The sequence below is a fragment of the Rhinopithecus roxellana genome, chromosome 15 (assembly GCF_007565055.1).
Source record: "Rhinopithecus roxellana isolate Shanxi Qingling chromosome 15, ASM756505v1, whole genome shotgun sequence".
Taxonomy (NCBI): Eukaryota; Metazoa; Chordata; class Mammalia; order Primates; family Cercopithecidae; genus Rhinopithecus; species Rhinopithecus roxellana.
The window spans coordinates 87536688-87554115 of record NC_044563.1 but is presented as its reverse complement, the minus strand read 5'-3'; positions in this window follow the sequence as shown (position 1 = coordinate 87554115).

Here is a 17428-nt window from a genome sequence, read left to right as displayed (position 1 = left end):
TCCTTATTGGTCTGTTCAGATTTTATTTTTATGTTAGACATACGTAAAAAATATAACACCTATGTTTCTAGGAATTTATCCATTTATTCCAGGTTATTCAATTACTGGCACATAATTTTTCACAGTAGTCTCTTTGTATTTCTGTGGTATCAGGTGTAACGTATTCTCTTTTAGTTTGGATTTTATTTACTTATGTCTTCTCTTTTATTTTCTTAGTCTAAGGGTTAGCCAATTTGGTTAATTTTTACTCAAAAAATCTCTCAATTTGTTGGTCTATTTTTTTTCTATTTTGTTTTATTCATTTCGGCTCTGATATTTGTTATTTCCTTTTTTTAAAGCACACTTTGGGCTTAATTTGTTTTTCCTTTTCTGGTTCCTTGAGGTGTAACATTAAGTTGTTATTTGCAACTTCTTCATCTGACTAATATGGATAATATTAATATGGGTTTAATATCCAGAGTCTACAAGGAACTTAAGTAAATTTACAAGAAAGAAATGAACCACCCCATTAAGAAGTGGGCAAAGGACATGAACAGACACTTCTCAAAAGAAGACACTTATGCAGCCAACAAACATATGAAAAAAAGCCCAACATCACTAATAATTAGAGAAATGTAAATCAAAACCACAATGAGATACCATCTCATGCCTGTCAGAATGGCAATTATTAAAAAGTCAGGAAACAACAGATATTGGCAAGGCTGTGGAGGGATAGGAATGTTTTTATACTGTTGGTGGGAATGTAAATTAGTTCAACCATTGTGGAAGACAGTGTGGTGATTCCTCAAAGACCTAGAACCAGAAATGCCATTTGACCCAGCTATCCCATTACTGGGTAAAGACCCAAAGGAATATAAATCATTCTGTTATAAAGATACATGCATGTGTTTGTTCTTTGCAGCACTATTCACCATAGCAAAGACATGGAACCAACCCAAATGCTCATCAATGATAGACTTGATGAAGAAAATGTGGTACATATACACCAAGGAGTACCATGCAGCCATAAAAAGGAACAAACTAATGTCCTTTGCAGGGACATGGATAGAGTTGGAAGTCATTATCCTCAGCAAACTAACACAGGAACAGAAAACCAAATGTTTTCACTCATAAGTGGGAGCTGAACAATGAGAAAACATGGACACAGAGAAGAGAACAAAACACATCTGGGGCCTGTCAGGGATGAGGGCGGGGGGAGGGAGAGCATCAAGAAAAATAGCTAATGCATGCCGGGTTTAATCCTAGGTAATGGGTTAATAGGTGCAACAAACCACCATGCAAACGTTTACTTATGTAACAAACCTGCGCATCCTGCACATGTACCCCGAAACTTAATAAAATAAAGTAAAATTTAAAAGTTGTTATTTGAGATCTTTCTTTTTTTAATGTAGACATTTACCACCGTAATCCTTCTTCTTAGAACTACTTTTGATTTATTTAGTAAATTTTTAGATATTATGTTTCCACCTTCATTTGTCATAAGATATATTTTTATTTCCCATTTGCTTTCTTCTTTGACTATTGATTGTTCAAGAAAGTGATATTAATTTCCACATATTTGTGATTTTTACAATTTATTTCCTGTCATTGATTTCTAGCTTCTTAACATTGTGGTCATAAAAGGTGCTTGACATGATTTTAATATTTTAACATTTGTTAAGACTTGTTTTCTTGCTTTACATATGATCTATCCTAGAGAATGTTTCATATGCATTTGAGAGGAATGTGTTTTCTGTTGCCGTGGGATGCAATATTCTGTATATGCCTGTTAGGTTCATTTGGCCTAAAATCCAACGTCCTTTTATTTCTTTGTGTCTGAATAACTTATCTGTTACTGAAAGAAAAATATTGAAGTCCCCTGGTAGTATTGTACTGCTGACTTTCTTCCTTCAGATTACTTAATAATTGCTTTATGTATTGAGGAGCCCTGACCTAGGGTGCCTATGTATTAATTATTGCTTTTTCTCTTGGTAAATTGCCATATTTATCATATAATTATCTTCATTGCCTTTTGTGACAGTTTTTGACTTAAAGTCTATCTTATCTGATATAAGTATAGCTATTGCTGCTGTCTTTTGGTTTCCGCTTGTGTGATATATCTTTTTCCATCCTTTCACTTTCAGTCTATGTTTTCTTTAAAGCTGAACTGAGTGTCCTATAGGCAGGATACAGTGCCTGTGCATTTGAATACATTCAGTCACTTTATATCTTTTCTTTGGATAATATAGTTCATATACATTTAAAGTAATCTGATAGGTATTTACGATTGCCACTTTGTTAACTACTTTTGTAAATTTTGTTTTCTGGTTTACAGATTTTTTTTCTTTCTTCCTTTCTTGCTGTCTCCCTTTGTGGTTTGATGATTTTCTGTATGCCTTGATTCTTTTCTCTTTATCTTTTGTGTATCTACTATAGATTTTTGCCTTGTGGTTACCATGAGGCATATATACAACATATAGTTACAGCATTTTATTTTGAGATGATAATAACTTCTACCACGTAAAAGCTTGGCACTTTTGCTTCGTCTCTCATATTTAAATGTTTTTGATGATAAAATTTACATCTTTTTATGTTGTATATGCGTTTACAAATTTTTGCCGTTGCAGTTATTTTTATTGCTTTTGCCTTCTAACTTTTAAAATAGACTTCTGTTTTACCAACTATAATTACAGCGTGAATATTATGAATTTGACTACATGTCCATGGTTACCAGCAAATTTTATGCTTTCACGTGTTTTCATGTTATTAATTAGTGTCCTTTCTTTTTTGTTGTTGTTGTTGTTGTTGTTTTTTTTTAGTTTCACTTGACGTTCTGGGATACAAGTGCAGAATGTGTAGGTTTGTTACATAGGTATGTGTGTGCCATGGTGGTTTGCTGCAGCTATCAGCCCATCATCTAGGTTTTAAGCCCCCACATGTATTAGCTATTTGTCCTAATGCTCTCCCTCCCCTCAACCCCCACTTCCCGACTGGCCCCAGTGTGTGTTGTTCCCCTCCCTGTGTCCATATGTTCTCATTGTTCAACTCCTACTTATGAGTGAGAACATGCAGTATTTGGTTTTCTGTTCCTGTGTTGGGGCAGCGCTCCTTTCGCGGGGGCACTAGCTGTGGGGGGTCTATTTCTGCAAATCCCTGATTTGGCAAAGGATGAATAAACATAAACTGACACACAGATATTCTGCTCTGCCAGTACAGCTGAGGGTCCCAGCCGCTTACAGGCTTCCTGCTGAGTCCTGTAAACAGCTGTGACTCGGCCCTGATCAGCTAGTCAGACTGGCATTTATTCAGTAGGATTAACTGACAAAAACTTGAATCACCACCATTGGAGGGCAATTGACATTGTGGACTTCCCAATTAAAAGCACTTAAGCACTGGAGGTACATCAAAGGTTAGTCTTAAGATGATATGAGTAAACAAGCTAGCTAGGTAAACTACTCTACCTTTCTTTATTACTATTTTAATTTGTTTAACTAAAGGTAAAGGGATCAGGCCACCTTCAGCTGAAGGTGGAGGTTATGCAAACTTCTAACAGAAGTTATAACCGAAGTTATGTAAACTTCTAGGCCTTCCAAGAAGATTTGTGTCTATTTCTATAAGTATCTCTAATATTTTTCCCATCAGCCTGATTTAACCCCAACACTGTTAGTTTGCTGAGGATGATGGCTTCCAGCTTCATCCATGTCCCTGCAAAGGACATTATCTCATTCCTTTTTATGGCTGCATAGTATTCCATGTGGTATATGTACCACATTTTCTTTATCCAGTCTAGCATTGATGGGCATTTTGGTTGGTTCCATGCCTTTGCTATTGTAAATAGTGCTCCAATAAACATATGTGTGCATGTCTTTATAGTAGAATAATTTATATTCCTTTGGGTATATACCCAGTAATGGGATTGCTGGGTTGAATGATATTTCTGGCTCTAGATCCTTGAGGAATTGCCACACTGTCTTCCACAGTGGTTGAACTAGTTTACATTCTCACCAACAGTGTAAAAGCATTCCTATTTCTCCACAGCCTTGCCAGCAACTATTGTTTCTTGACTTTTTAATAATCACCATTCTAACTGGCATGAGATGGTATCTCATTGTGGTTTTGATTTGCATTTCTCTAATAATCAGTCGAGCTTTTTTTGGTATCTTTGTTTGGCCACATAAATGTCTTCTTTCAAGAAGTGTTTGTTTATGTCCTTTGTCCACTTTTTGATGGGGTTGCCTGGTTTTTTTTTTTCTTGTAAATTTAAGTTCCTTGTGGATTCTGGATATTAGACCTTTGTGAGATAGGTAGATTACAAAATTTTTTCCCCATTCTGTAAGTTGCCTGTTCACTCTGATGATAGTTTCTTTTACTGCGCAGAAACTCTTTAATTAGATCCCATTTGTCAATTTTGGCTTTTGTTGCATTGCTTTTGGCATTTTCATCATGAAGTCTTTGCCCATGCCTATATCCTGAAAAGTATTGCCTAGGTTTTCTTCTAGGGTTTTTATGGTTTTGCGTTTTACATTTAAGTCTTTAATCCATCTTGAGTTAATTTGTATAAGGTGGAAGAAAGGGGTCCAGTTTTTATCTTCTGCATATGGCTAGCCAGTTTTCCCAGCACCATGTATTAAATAGGGAATCCTTTACTCATTGCTTATTTATGTCTGGTTAGATGAAGATCAGATGGTCATAGATGTGTGGTATTATTTTTGAGGTCTCTGTTCTTTTCCACTGGCCTATATGTCTGTTTTGGTACCAGTGTGTCCGAAATTGGTGAGTTCTTGGTCTCGCTGACTTCAAGAATGAAGCCACGGACCCTCACGGTGAGTGTTACAGTTCTTAAAGATGGTGTGTCTGGAGTTTGTTCCTTTTGATGTTGGACGTGTTCGGAGTTTCCTCCTTCTGGGGGGTTCATGGTCTCCCTGACTTCAGGAGTGAAGCTACAGACCTTTGTGGTGAGTGTTACTGTTCATAAAGGCAGTGTGTCCGGAGTTGTTTGTTCCTCCCAGTGGGTTCTTGGTCTCGCTGACTTCAGGAGTGAAGCTGCAGGCCTTCGTGGCGAGTGTTACAGCTCATAAAGGTAGTGCGGACCCAAAGAGTGAGCAGCAACAAGATTTATTGAGAAGAGCAAAACAACAAAGCTTCCACAGCCTGGAGGGGGACCCCAGCGTTGCCACTGCTGGCTCCAGTAGCCTGCTTTTATCCCCTTATCTGGCCCGACCCACATCCTGCTGATTGGTCCATTTTACAGAGAGCTGATTGGTGCATTTTACAGAGAACTGATTGGTCTGTTTTGGCAGAGTGCTGATTGGTGCATTTACAAACCTTTAGCTAGACACAGAGTGCTGATTGGTGCATTTACAATCCTTTAGCTAGACAGAAAATTTGTCCAAGTCCCCACCCCTCTCTGAAGCCCAGCTAGTTTCACCTCTCACTGGCACTCACGGGGGGACTTTGTGGCACCTAGCCTGGGAACTCAGACAACCCAGAAGGAGCTCATCCCAGACAACCAAGAGGAAAAGAGGGGAAGCGAGAAAGAGATGGAGACCTGCTACTGTGGACAATGACCCTGTGAAGAGGGAACAATGGTCCATGCAGGGGACCCAGCCTCCAATCAAGTCCAGCAGGCACCAGCTGGCTGCACTGAGTGTGGGCCTACCGAGCCCCTGAGTGCTGTGCACAGCCCTGGCTCCCGCTTGCGCCTCTCCCTACATACCTCCTGGCAAGCAGAGGGAGCTAGCTCTGGCCTCGGCCAGCCCCTGAGAGGGGCCTCCACAGCACAGCGTCAGGCTGAAGGGCTCCTCCAGCACGGCCAGAGCGGATGCCAAGGCCGAGGAGGCACGGAGAGCGAGTGAGGGCTGCTAGCACATTGTCACCTCTCACCAGTACCATGTTGTTTTGGTTACTATAGCCTTGTAGTATAATTTGACATTAGGTAGTGTGATGCTTCCAGCTTTGTTCTCTTTGCTTGGGATTTTCTCAGCTATACAGTCTCTTTTTTGGTTCCATATGAAATTTAAAGTAGTTTTGTCTAATTTTGTGAAGAATGTCAATGGTAGTTTGATCAGAATAGCATGGAATCTAAATTACTGTAAGCAGTATAACCATTTTCACAACATTGATTCTTCCTATCCATGAGCATGGAATGTTTTTCCATTTTTTGTGTCCTCTCTTATCTCTTTGATCAGTGTTTATAGTTCTCCTGGAAAGGGTCCTTCACATCCCTTGTTATCTGTATACCTAGGTATTTTATTCTCTTATTCTCTTTGTAACAATTGTGAATGGGAGTTCATTCATAATTTGGCTCTCTACTTGTCTATTGTTGGTGTATAGGAATGCTTGTGATTTTTGCACATTGATTTTATACCTGAGACTTTACTGAAGTTGCTTATCAGCTTATGGAGTTTTTGGGCTGAGATGTTTGGGTTTTCTAAATATAGAATCATGTCGTCTGCAAACAGACAATTTGACTTCCTGTCTCCTATTTGAATACAATTTATTGCTCTCTCTTGACTGATGGTCCTGGCCAAAACTTTCAATACTATGTTGAATAGGAGTGGTGAGAGAGGACATCCTTGTCCTGTGCTGGTTTTCAAAGGGAATGCTTCCAGCTTTTGCCCATTCAGTGTGATATTGGCTGTGGGTTTGTTGTAAATAGCTCTTATTATTTTGAAATATGTTCCATCAATACCTAGTTTATTGTGATTTTTTAACATGAAGGAATGTTGAATTTTATCAAAGGCCTTTTCTGCGTCTTTTGAGATGATCATGCGGTTTTTGTCATTGATTCTATTTATGTGATGGATTACATTTATTAAATTGCATATGTCGAACCAGCCTTATATCCCAGGGATGAAGCCAACTTGATCTTGGTGGATAACCTTTTTGATGTGCTTTCAGATTCTGTTTGCCAGTATTTTATTGAAGGTTTTTGCATTGATATTCATTAGGGATATTGATCTGAAGTTTTCCTTTATGTTATATCTCTCCTGGGTTTTGGTACCAGGATGATGCTGGCCTCATAAAATGAGTTAAAGAGGAGTCCCTCCTTTTCGATTGTTTGGAATAGTTTCAGACGGAATGGTACCAGCTCCTCTTTGTATCTCTGGTAGAACTTGGCTGTGAATCCGTCTGGTCCTGGGATTTTTTTGTTAGTAGGCTATTAATTACTGCCTCAATTTCAGAACTTGTTATTGGTCTATTTAGGGATTCAACTTCTTCATGTTTTAGCCTTGGGAGGGTGTATGTGTCCAGGAATTTATCCATTTTTTTCTAGATTTCCTAGTTTATTTGCATAGAGGTGTTTATAGTATTCTCTGATGGTAGTTTATATTTCTGTGTGATCAGTGGTGATAAAGGTCCCTTTATCATTTTTATCGTGTCTATTTGATTTGATTTCTCTCTCTTTCCTTCTTTGTTAGTCTAGCTAGCAGTCTATCTATTTTGTTAATCTTTTCAAAAAACCAGCTCCTTGAATCATTTATTTTTTTGTAGGGTTTTTTGTGTTTCTATCTCCAGTTGTGCTCTGGTCTGAGTTAGTTCTTATCTTCTGCTAGATTTTGGATTTGTTTGCTCTTGCTTCTCTAGCTCTTGTTGTTGTTGTTGTTATTGTTGTTTGGAGACGGAGTTTAGCTCTAGTTGCCCTGACAACAAGATCAAATCAGTGAATCAGTGTACGTGGAATATCCATCACCTTAAATATTTGTCTTTTCTCTATGCTAGAACCATTTGAATTCCCTTCTAGACATTTGAAATCTACAATAGCTTATTGTAAATTACAGCCACCTTACTGCCCTACTGACCTATCAGTAGATCTTCTTTCTTTCTTTCTTTTTTTTTTCTGAGACGGAGTCTCACTCTGTCACCCAGGCTGGAGTGCAGTGACACCATCTCGGCACACTCCAACCTCTGCCTCCCGGGGTCCAGCAATTCTTCTGCTTTAGCCTCCCGAGTGCCTGTGAATACAGGTGTGCACCACCATGCCTGGCTAATTTTTGTATTTTTTGTAGAGATGGGGTGTTGCCATATTGGCCAGGCTGTCTTGAACTCCTGACTTCGTGATCCGCCTGCCTCGGCCTCCCAAAATGCTGGGATTACAGGCATGAGCCACCGCACCCGGCCTTTTTTTTTTTTTGATAGAGTCTTGCTCTGTTGTCCAGGCTGGGGTGCAATGGCGCAATCTCAGCTCACTGCAACCTCCGCCTCCCAGGTTCAAGCGATTCTCCTGCTTCAGCCTCTCAAGTAGCTGGGATTGGAGGTGCCTGCCACTATGCCCAGCTAATTTTTGTATGTTTGGTAGAGATGAGTTTCACTGTGTTGGTCAGGCTTGTCTCGAACTCCTGACCTCAGGTGATCCCCACCTCGGCCTCCCAAAGTGCTGGGATTACAGGCATGAGCCACCATGCTTAGCTGCTTCTCTAGCTCTTTTAATGGTGATGTTAGTGTGTCAATTTGAGATCTTTCTAGCTTTCTAATGTGGGCATTTAGTGCTATAAATTTCCCTCTTAACACTGCTTTAGCTGTGTCCCAGAGATTCTAGTACGTTGTGCTAGAATTTAGTGCTATAAATTTCCCTCTTAACAGTGCTTTAGCTGTGTCCCAGAGATTCTAGTATGTTGTCTCTTTGTTCTCATTGGTTTCAAAGAACTTCCTGATTTCTGCCTTAATTTTATTATTTACCCAGGGGTCATTCAGGAGCAGGTTGTTCAATGTCCATGTAGTTGTGTGGTTTTGAGTGAGTTTCTTAATCCTGAGTTCTAATTTGATTGCACTGTGGTCTGAGAGACTGTTGGTTATTGTTTCTGTTATTTTGCATTTGTTGAGGAGTGTTTTATATGTGGTTGATTTTAGAATAAGTGCCATGTGGCACTGAGAAGAATGTATATTCTGTTGATTTGGAGTGGAATGCTCTGTAGATGTCTATTAGGTACACTTGATCCAGAGCTGAGTTCAAGTCCTGAATATCCTGGCTAATTTTCTGTCTTGTTGTTCTGTCTAATATTGACAATGGGGTGTTTATGAATCTGGGTGCTCCTGTATTGGGTGCATCTATATTTAGAATAGCTAGCTCTCCTTGTTGAATTTATCTCTTTACCATTATGTAACGCTCTTCTTTGTCTTTTTTGATCTTTGTTGGTTTAAAGTCTGTTTTGTCAGAGACTAGGATTTCAGCCCCTGCTTTTTTTTTTCTTTCTTTCCAGTTGCTTGATAAATTTTCCTCCATCCTTTTATTTTGAGTCTATGTGTGTCTTTACAAGTGAGGTTGGTCTCCTGAATACAGCACACTGAAGGGTCTTGACTCTATTCAATTTGCCAGTCTGTGTTTTCTAATTGGGGTGTTTAGCCCATTTATGTTTAAGGTTAGTATTGTTGTATGTGAATTTGAACCTGTCATCATGATGCTATCTGGTTATTTTGCACACTAGTTGATGCAGTTTCTCCATAGTGTCATTGGTCTTTACATTTTGGTATGTTTTTGCAGAGGCTGGTACCAGTTTTTCCTTTCCATGTTTAGTTCTTCCTTCAGGAGCTCTTGCAAGGCAGGCCTGGTGGTGACAAAATCCCTCAGCATTTGCTTGTTTGGAAAGTATTTTATTTCTCATTTGCTTATGAAGATTAGTTTTGCTGGATATGAAATTATGGGTTGAAAATTCTTTTCTTTAAGAATGTTGACTATTGGGCCCCACTCTCTTCTGGCTTGTAGGGTTTCTGCTGAGAGGTCTGCTGTTAGTCTGATGGGCTTCCCTTTGTAGAAGACCTGGCCCTTCTGGTGTCCTTATCATTTTTTTCTTCATTTTGACCTTGGAGAATCTCATGATTATGTGTCTTGGGGTTCGTCTCCTCATGAAGTATCTTAGTGGTGTTCTCCATGTTTCCGGAATTTGAATGTTGGCCTGTGTTGCTAGGTTGGAGAAGTTCTCCTGGATAATATCATGAGGTGTGTTTTCCAAATTTATTCCATTCTCTCTGTCTCTTTCAGGTACTCCAATCAATTGTATGTTCAGTCTTTTTATATAGTTCCATATTTCTTGGAGGTTTTGCTCATTACTTTTCATTCCTTTTTCTCTAATCTTGTCTGCATGCTTTATTTCAGCAAGATGGTCTTAAATTCTGATATCCTTTATTTCTGCTTAGTCCATTCAGCTATTGATACTTGTGTATGATTCACAAAGTTCTCATGCTGTGTTTCAGTCACTTGTGTTCCACTCTAAACTGATTATTCTAGTTAGCATCTCCTATAACCTTTTATCAAGGCTCTTAGCTTCTTTGCATTGGGTTGGAACATCCTCCCTTAGCTCAGCAGACTTTGTTATTGCCACCTTCTGAGCCTACTTCTGTCAATTCATCCATCTCATCCTCTGTCCAGTTCCACATGCTTGCTGAAGAGGTGTTGCAATCATTTGGGGGAGAAGAGGCACTCTGGTCTTTTGGGTTTTCCAGATTTTTTTGTTGATTCTTTCTCATCTTCATGAGTTTGACTAGTAACGACTTTTGAGGCTGCCAACCCTTGGATGGGGTTTTTGTGGGGACTTTTTGTTTTGTTGATGCTATTGTTGCTTTCTGTTTGTTTTTCTTGCAATGGTCAGGTCCTTCTTCTGTAGGGCTGCTGTGGTTTGCTGGGAGGTCACTTCAGGCCCTATTCATTTGGTTCATTCCTGTGCCTCGAGATGTCACTTGAGGAGGCTGGAGAACAGCAAAGATGGGTGCCTGCTCCTTCCTCTTAGATCTCTGACCTCGATGGGCACCAAGCTAATGCCAGCAGGAATGCTTCTGTATAGGGTGTATGACAACCCCCGTTGGAGGGTTCAGTTCACCCAGTTCACCCAGTTCACCCAGTTCACCCTGTTCAGTGGCACAGGGAGCAGGACCCATTTAACAAAGCACTTTGTCCCTTGGTGGAGGTGGTATACTTTGCTGGGGGAAAACCCACTCATCTGGGCTGCCTGGATTCCTCAGAACTAGCAGGAGGAAAGTCGAAGTCTGCTTGTTCATGGAGACTGCAGCCACCCTTCTTCCTAGGGGCTCAGGCCCAGGGATATCAGAATTCTGTCCCTGAGCCCCTGGCTAGAGTTGTTTGAGTTCCTGCAGGGAGGCCATACCCAGTGAGGAGGGATGGGTCAGGGTCAGGCCAGAAAAGGCACTCTGTGCACAGTCTGCCACAGCTGGTGTGTTGGGCTGTGGGGGATACATCTTGAGATCAAGCTATCCAGCCTCCCTGGCTCCAGCTGGGAAAAAGTGCAGCCTGGAGCTATAGAGATGGCTGCTGCCCTTCCACCGCCCTGGGAGCTTAGTGTGTTAGGCAGCTATTAGTCCCAGTGTTGGCTGTTGCCTCTCCCCTAAGGAGCTCAAATGGCTTAGACAGCAAGCAACCACAACTGTGGTGCCGGTTGCCCCTCCCCCCAGGAGCTTGGCAGGCTTAAGCAGATTCTAACCTAGTGGCTGTTGAGAATCCACAAGGCTCTGTTGTTGGGACCCTAGAGCCCGGTGGAATGGGCCCATAAGTGGGATCTTCCAATTCATGGGTTGCACAGTTCCATGGAAAATGCATGTTTTCCCACGTTGGGTAGCATGCTCACTCACTGCCTCCCTTGGCTAGGGGGTTGGGATTCCCCTGCCCCATGTGGCTGTCAGGTGGGCCGCTGCACCACACTGCTCTTTCTTCCATTCCATGGGTTACACCAACTATGTAGTCAGTTCTGATGACAGAACCTGGATACCTTGGTTGTTGCTGCACGATTCGCATGCTGTTATGGTTCTTTTTGATGGGAGTCTCTGATCTAGGCTGCTTCTAGTCGGCCATCTTGGCCCTGCCCCGTATAAATAGTGCCCTTTCATTTCAACTTGAAGAATTCTCTTTAGGACGTTTGATGAGGTAAGTCCAGTGGTGATTAGGCTTTTGTTTGTATGAGGAAGTCTTTATCTCACTTTCATTTTTGAAGGACAGCTTTGCTAGGTAAGTATTCTTGGTTGCAGTACTTTTTCTTTTATTACTTTGAATGTAATATCCCACTGTCTCTTGTCCTACAAGGTTTCCGCAAAAAAAAATCTGTTTAGAGCCTAATGGAGTTTTTCTTGTACATGAAATCCTCCTTTCTTTTTCTGATTTTAATGTTCTTTCTGTGTATTTGATTTTCAGTGCTTTGATTATAATGTGTCTTAGTGAAGTCTTCTTTAAGTTGAATATGTTTGGGGACTTTTGAGCTTCATGTATCTAGATGTCCATGTCTCTCCTTAGATTTAGGAAGTTTCCAGTCATTACTTCTTTTGACAAGCTTTTTGCTGCTTTCTCTCTACCTTCTCTTAATTAGACTACCATAATGTCAACATTAGTTTTCTTGATAGTGCCCCGTAAATCCCATAGGTTTTCTTCATTCTTTCTCATTCTTTTGTCTTATCTGACTGGATAATTTCAAGTAACTTGTTTTTTGAGCTGGCTGATTATTACTTGTGTTTAAGTGTGCTATTGAAGCTCTCTATTGCTTTTGTTTTCTTTGTCATTATATTCTTTAGCTCTAAAATTTCTGGTTATTAAAAATGTGTTCTATCTCTTTAACAAAATTCTAATTGTGTTTTTGTGTCATTTTCCTGGCTTGGTTAAATCATTTGTCTGTATTATTTTATATCTCACTGAGTTTCTTTGGAGCAATTATTTTGAATTCCTTTTTAGGAAGTTTGTAGATCTCTATTTCTTTGAGGCTAATTACTGGAAGTTTATTGTATTCCTTTGATAATGTCATATTTCCATGATTTTTGATGATCTTTGGGGCCTTGTATAGGTTCCGCACATTTAAATAAACAGTCATGTCTTTCAGGTTTTATGGACTGCTTTTGGTAAGGAAATACTTTCAACTGTGTGAGTGAGGTATTCTGGAGCATGCTGTGGCAATGGCTCTAGTTGCACAGGGTGCCAAGTGCAGGAGCATGTGGTGGTCTTGGTCTGCCGGTACATGGTGTCTCATTGACTCAGGCAGCTAGGGTCCATAACATTGAGGATTGGTGACAAGTGCTGGTGGAAACTGTGGTAGCTGTGAGGTCTGTTGGGTTTGCCAGTAATGCCTATGTGTCCAACAGCAAAGCACCAGGGTATGCAGCAGTTGAGGCTGGATCCATCACTTTGCATAGGTGTTGTTCCTGGGGCTGGCTGCAGGTACATTTGTGACCGTAGAGGTTAGCTGCAGGCTTATGTACAATGGCATGGGCTGGGCAAAAGGTAGGAGTAAGGATGACTTCGACATCCAAACTCAGCAACTGATAGAACTACTAGGCATAATCATCAAGGATATAGAAGAACTCATAAACATCATCAACCAACAAAGTCTAATTGGCATGAATAAAACTCTCCTCCCAACAAAAACAGGATATATGTGAGATCCAGATAAAGCAGCACTGAGAAGAAAATTCACAGCACTAAATGATATATTACTAAAGAGGAAAGAACTGAAATCAGTAACCAAAGTTCCTATCTCAAGAAGTTTGAGAAAGAACGATATTCACCAAAACCAAAAGAAAGAAAGAAAGACTAAAGATAACGGCAGATATTAATGAAATGATATTCCAATGCAAATTGGAAAGGTGAAATTTGGAAAATAAAAAATAAAACTCTTCCTATTTGCAGACAAAATAATTGTCTATGTAGAAACTCTCAGTAAATGTAAAATAATCTCCTAGATGAAGAGATGAGTTCACCAAAGTTAAAGATACAAAATAAACACACAACAATTAACTAAATTTCTATATAATAACAATGAACATTTAAGAATTTAAGTTAAAAATACATTGAATTTACAATTGCTCCCAAGAAAATAAAATAATTTGGAATAAATCAAAGCAAGTAGATAAACTATATGTTGTAAATTACTAATTGCTGATAAAGGATATCATAGAAAAGCTAAATAAATGCGGAAACATATTTCTCTTGATCTCAGATTTCTCATCTAAAAAACAGCTGTGGGAAGTCAATGAAAGGTTGTCTGTTAAGTGAATCCCCCCACTGGTGCTCCCTACTCACCTTGCATGCTGAACCCATGTTTGTGAAATGGATAGCTTAGTATATTAAAGGTATTAATTCTCCCCCAATTCACCTAGGTGTTTAATGTAATTCCTAATAAACCTCAAAAATTTTTGTAGATATAGGTAAGATCATTCTAAAACAGTTGATAAGGCATAGGTCCCAAAATATCTAAAGCAGTCTTGAAAGGGAAGAATGAAGTGGAAGGTATCACTCTACATGGTATTAAGCCTTATCATCGGAGTGCAGTAATCATGATAGTGTGGTATTGGCAGAAGAATACATGCATAAATGAAAGAAGCAGAATAAAAAACCCAGAAAAGACCTACTCTAATATGCCTAACTGACTTTTTTAAACGTGCAAAAGAAACTCAATGAAAGAAGCATAGTCTTTATAGAAAAAGGTTCTGAAGCAATTGGACATTCATGTGGGGAAGGGGACAACTTCAGTCTGAACCACACCTCTTAAACAAAAGTCAAATTAAAATAGATCATGAAATTAAATGTAAAATATACAACTATGAACTTTTAGAAAAAAATGGAGAAAATCTTCAAGATTTTTGGGCTAGTCAAAAAGCTTATAGAATTGATAATGGAACTATAATCCATGAAGAGAAAGATTTAGAAATTAGACTTCATCAAAATTAAAAACTTTTGTTCTGAGAAGACCTTAAGAGGATGAAAAAACAATCTACACTAGGAGACAATGTTTGCAAACCACATATCCAAGAAAGAACTAGTAAAGTCTCTCAACAAAGAAAAGCCCAGGACCAGATGGATTCACTGCCAAATTCTACCAAACATACAATGAAGAACTAGTGATGATCCTTCTGGAATTCTTCCAAAAAATAAAGGAGGTGGGAATTTTCCATAACGCATTCTACAAGGCTAATATCACCTTGATACCAAAAACCAGACAATAACACAGCAAAAAAGAAAACTACAGGCCAATACTCCTGATGACTATAGATGTAAAAATTTTCAACAAACCACTAGCAAACCATATCCAACAGCATATCAAAAAATAATACACCATGATGAAGTGGATTTTATACCAGGAATGCAAGGGTGATTCAACATATGCAAATCAATATATGTGACACATCACATAAGCACAATTAAGGAAAAAACCCATAGGATCATCTCAATAGAATGATCCTATGTGGCATCATTTTATCATGTGGCATCCCTCCATGATAAAAATCCTCAAAAATCTAGGCATGAATCCAATTATTGGGTATTCCCAAAGGAATATAAATTGGTCTACCATAAAGGCACATGCATGTGTATGTTCATCACAGTGCTATTCACAATAGCAAAGACATGAAGTCAACCTAAATGACCATCAATGGTAGACTGCATAAAGAAAACGTGGTACATATACACCATGGAATGCTATGCAGCCATGAAAAGGAATGAGATCAAGTCCGTTGCAGCAATTTGAATGGAGCGGGAGACCATTATCCCAAGTGAACTAACAAAGGAACAGAAAACCAAATACTGCATGTTCTCATAACTGAGAGTGAAACATTGAGTACACATGGACACAAAGAAGGAAACAACAGACAGCAGACACTGGAACCTACTTGAGGGTGAAGGGTGGGAGGAGGAAAAGAATAAAAAAACTACCTATTGAATATTATGCTTACTACCTAGGTGATGAGACAATCTGTACACCAAATTCCTGTGACACACAATTTACCCATGTAACAAACCTGCACATGTACCTCTGAGACTGAAACAAAAGTTAAAAAAAAATCTGGTAAAAAATGGGCCAAAGACCTGAATAAACATACCTCATTAAAGAAGAGATGGCAAGTAAGCATATGAACAGATACTCCACATTAGACTCATTAGACTTTAACACCCCACTGTCAATATTAGACAGATCAATGAGACTGAAAATTAACAAGGATATCCAGGATATGAACTCAGCTCTGGACCAAGCAGACCTAATAGACATTTACAGAACTCTCCACCCCAAATCAACAGAATATACATTCTTCTCAGCACCACATTGCACTTATTTTAAAATTGACCACATAATTGGAAGTAAAACACTCCTCAGCAAATGTAAAAGAACAGAAATTATAACAAACTGTCTCTCAGACCACAGTGCAATCAAATTAGAACTCAGGATTAAGAATCTCACTCAAAACCACACAACTACATGGAAACTGAACAACCTGCTCCTGAATGACTATTGGGTAAATAGTGAAATGAAGGCAGAAATAAAGATGTTCTTTGAAACTAATGAGAACAAAGATACAATGTAGCAGAATCTCTGGGATACATTTAAAGCACTGTGTTGAGGGAAATTTATGGCATGAAATGCCATCAAGGGAAAGCAGGAAAGATCTAAAATTGACACCCTAACATCATAATTAAAAGAACTAGAGAAGCAAGAGCAAACAAATTCAAAAGCTAGCAGAAGGCAAGATATAACTAAGATCAGAGCAGAACTGAAAGAGATAGAGACATAAAAAAAACTCTTCAAAAAAATCAATGAATCAAGGAGCTGGTGTTTTGAAAAGATCTACAAAATACATAGACTGCTAGCAAGACTAACAAAGAAGGAAAGAGAGAAGAATCAAATAGATGCAATAAAAAATGATAAAGGGGATATCATCACCGATCACACAGAAATACAAAATACAATCAGAGAATACTATAAACACCTCTAAACATGGCGGAAATACAAGAAAAGAGAATTTTAGGCCAATATCCCTGATGAACATTGATGCAAAACTCCTCAGTAAAATACAGGCAAACCAAATTCAGCAGCACATCAAAAAGCTTATCCATGACTATCAGGTCGGCTTCATCCCTGGAATGCAAGGCTGGTTCAACATACACAAGTCAGTAAACATAATCCATCACATAAACAGAACCAATGACAAAAACGACAGATTATCTCAATAGATGCAGAAAGGGCATTTGACAAAATTCAACAGCCTTTCATGCAAACAACTCTCAATAAATTAGGTATCGATGGAACGTATCTCAAAATAATAAGAGCTATTTATGACAAGCCCACAGCCAATATCATACTGAATGGGCAAAAACTGAAAGTATTTCCTTTGAAAACCGGCACAAGACAAGGATGCCCTCTCTCACCACTCCTATTAGGTACAGTATTGGAAGTTCTGGCCAGGGCAATCAGGCAAGATAAAGCAATAAAGGGTATTCAGATAGGAAGAGAGGAAGTCAAATTGTCTCTGCCAATGACATGATTGTATATTAAGAAAACCCCATCATCTCAGCCCAAAATCTCCTTAAGCTGATAAGCAACTTCAGCAAAGTCTCAGGATACAAAATCAATGTGTAAAAATCACAAGCATTCCTATACACCAATAACAGACAAACAGAGACCCATATCATGAGTGAACTCCCATTCACAATTGCTACTAAGAGAATAAAATACCTAGGAATACAACTTAC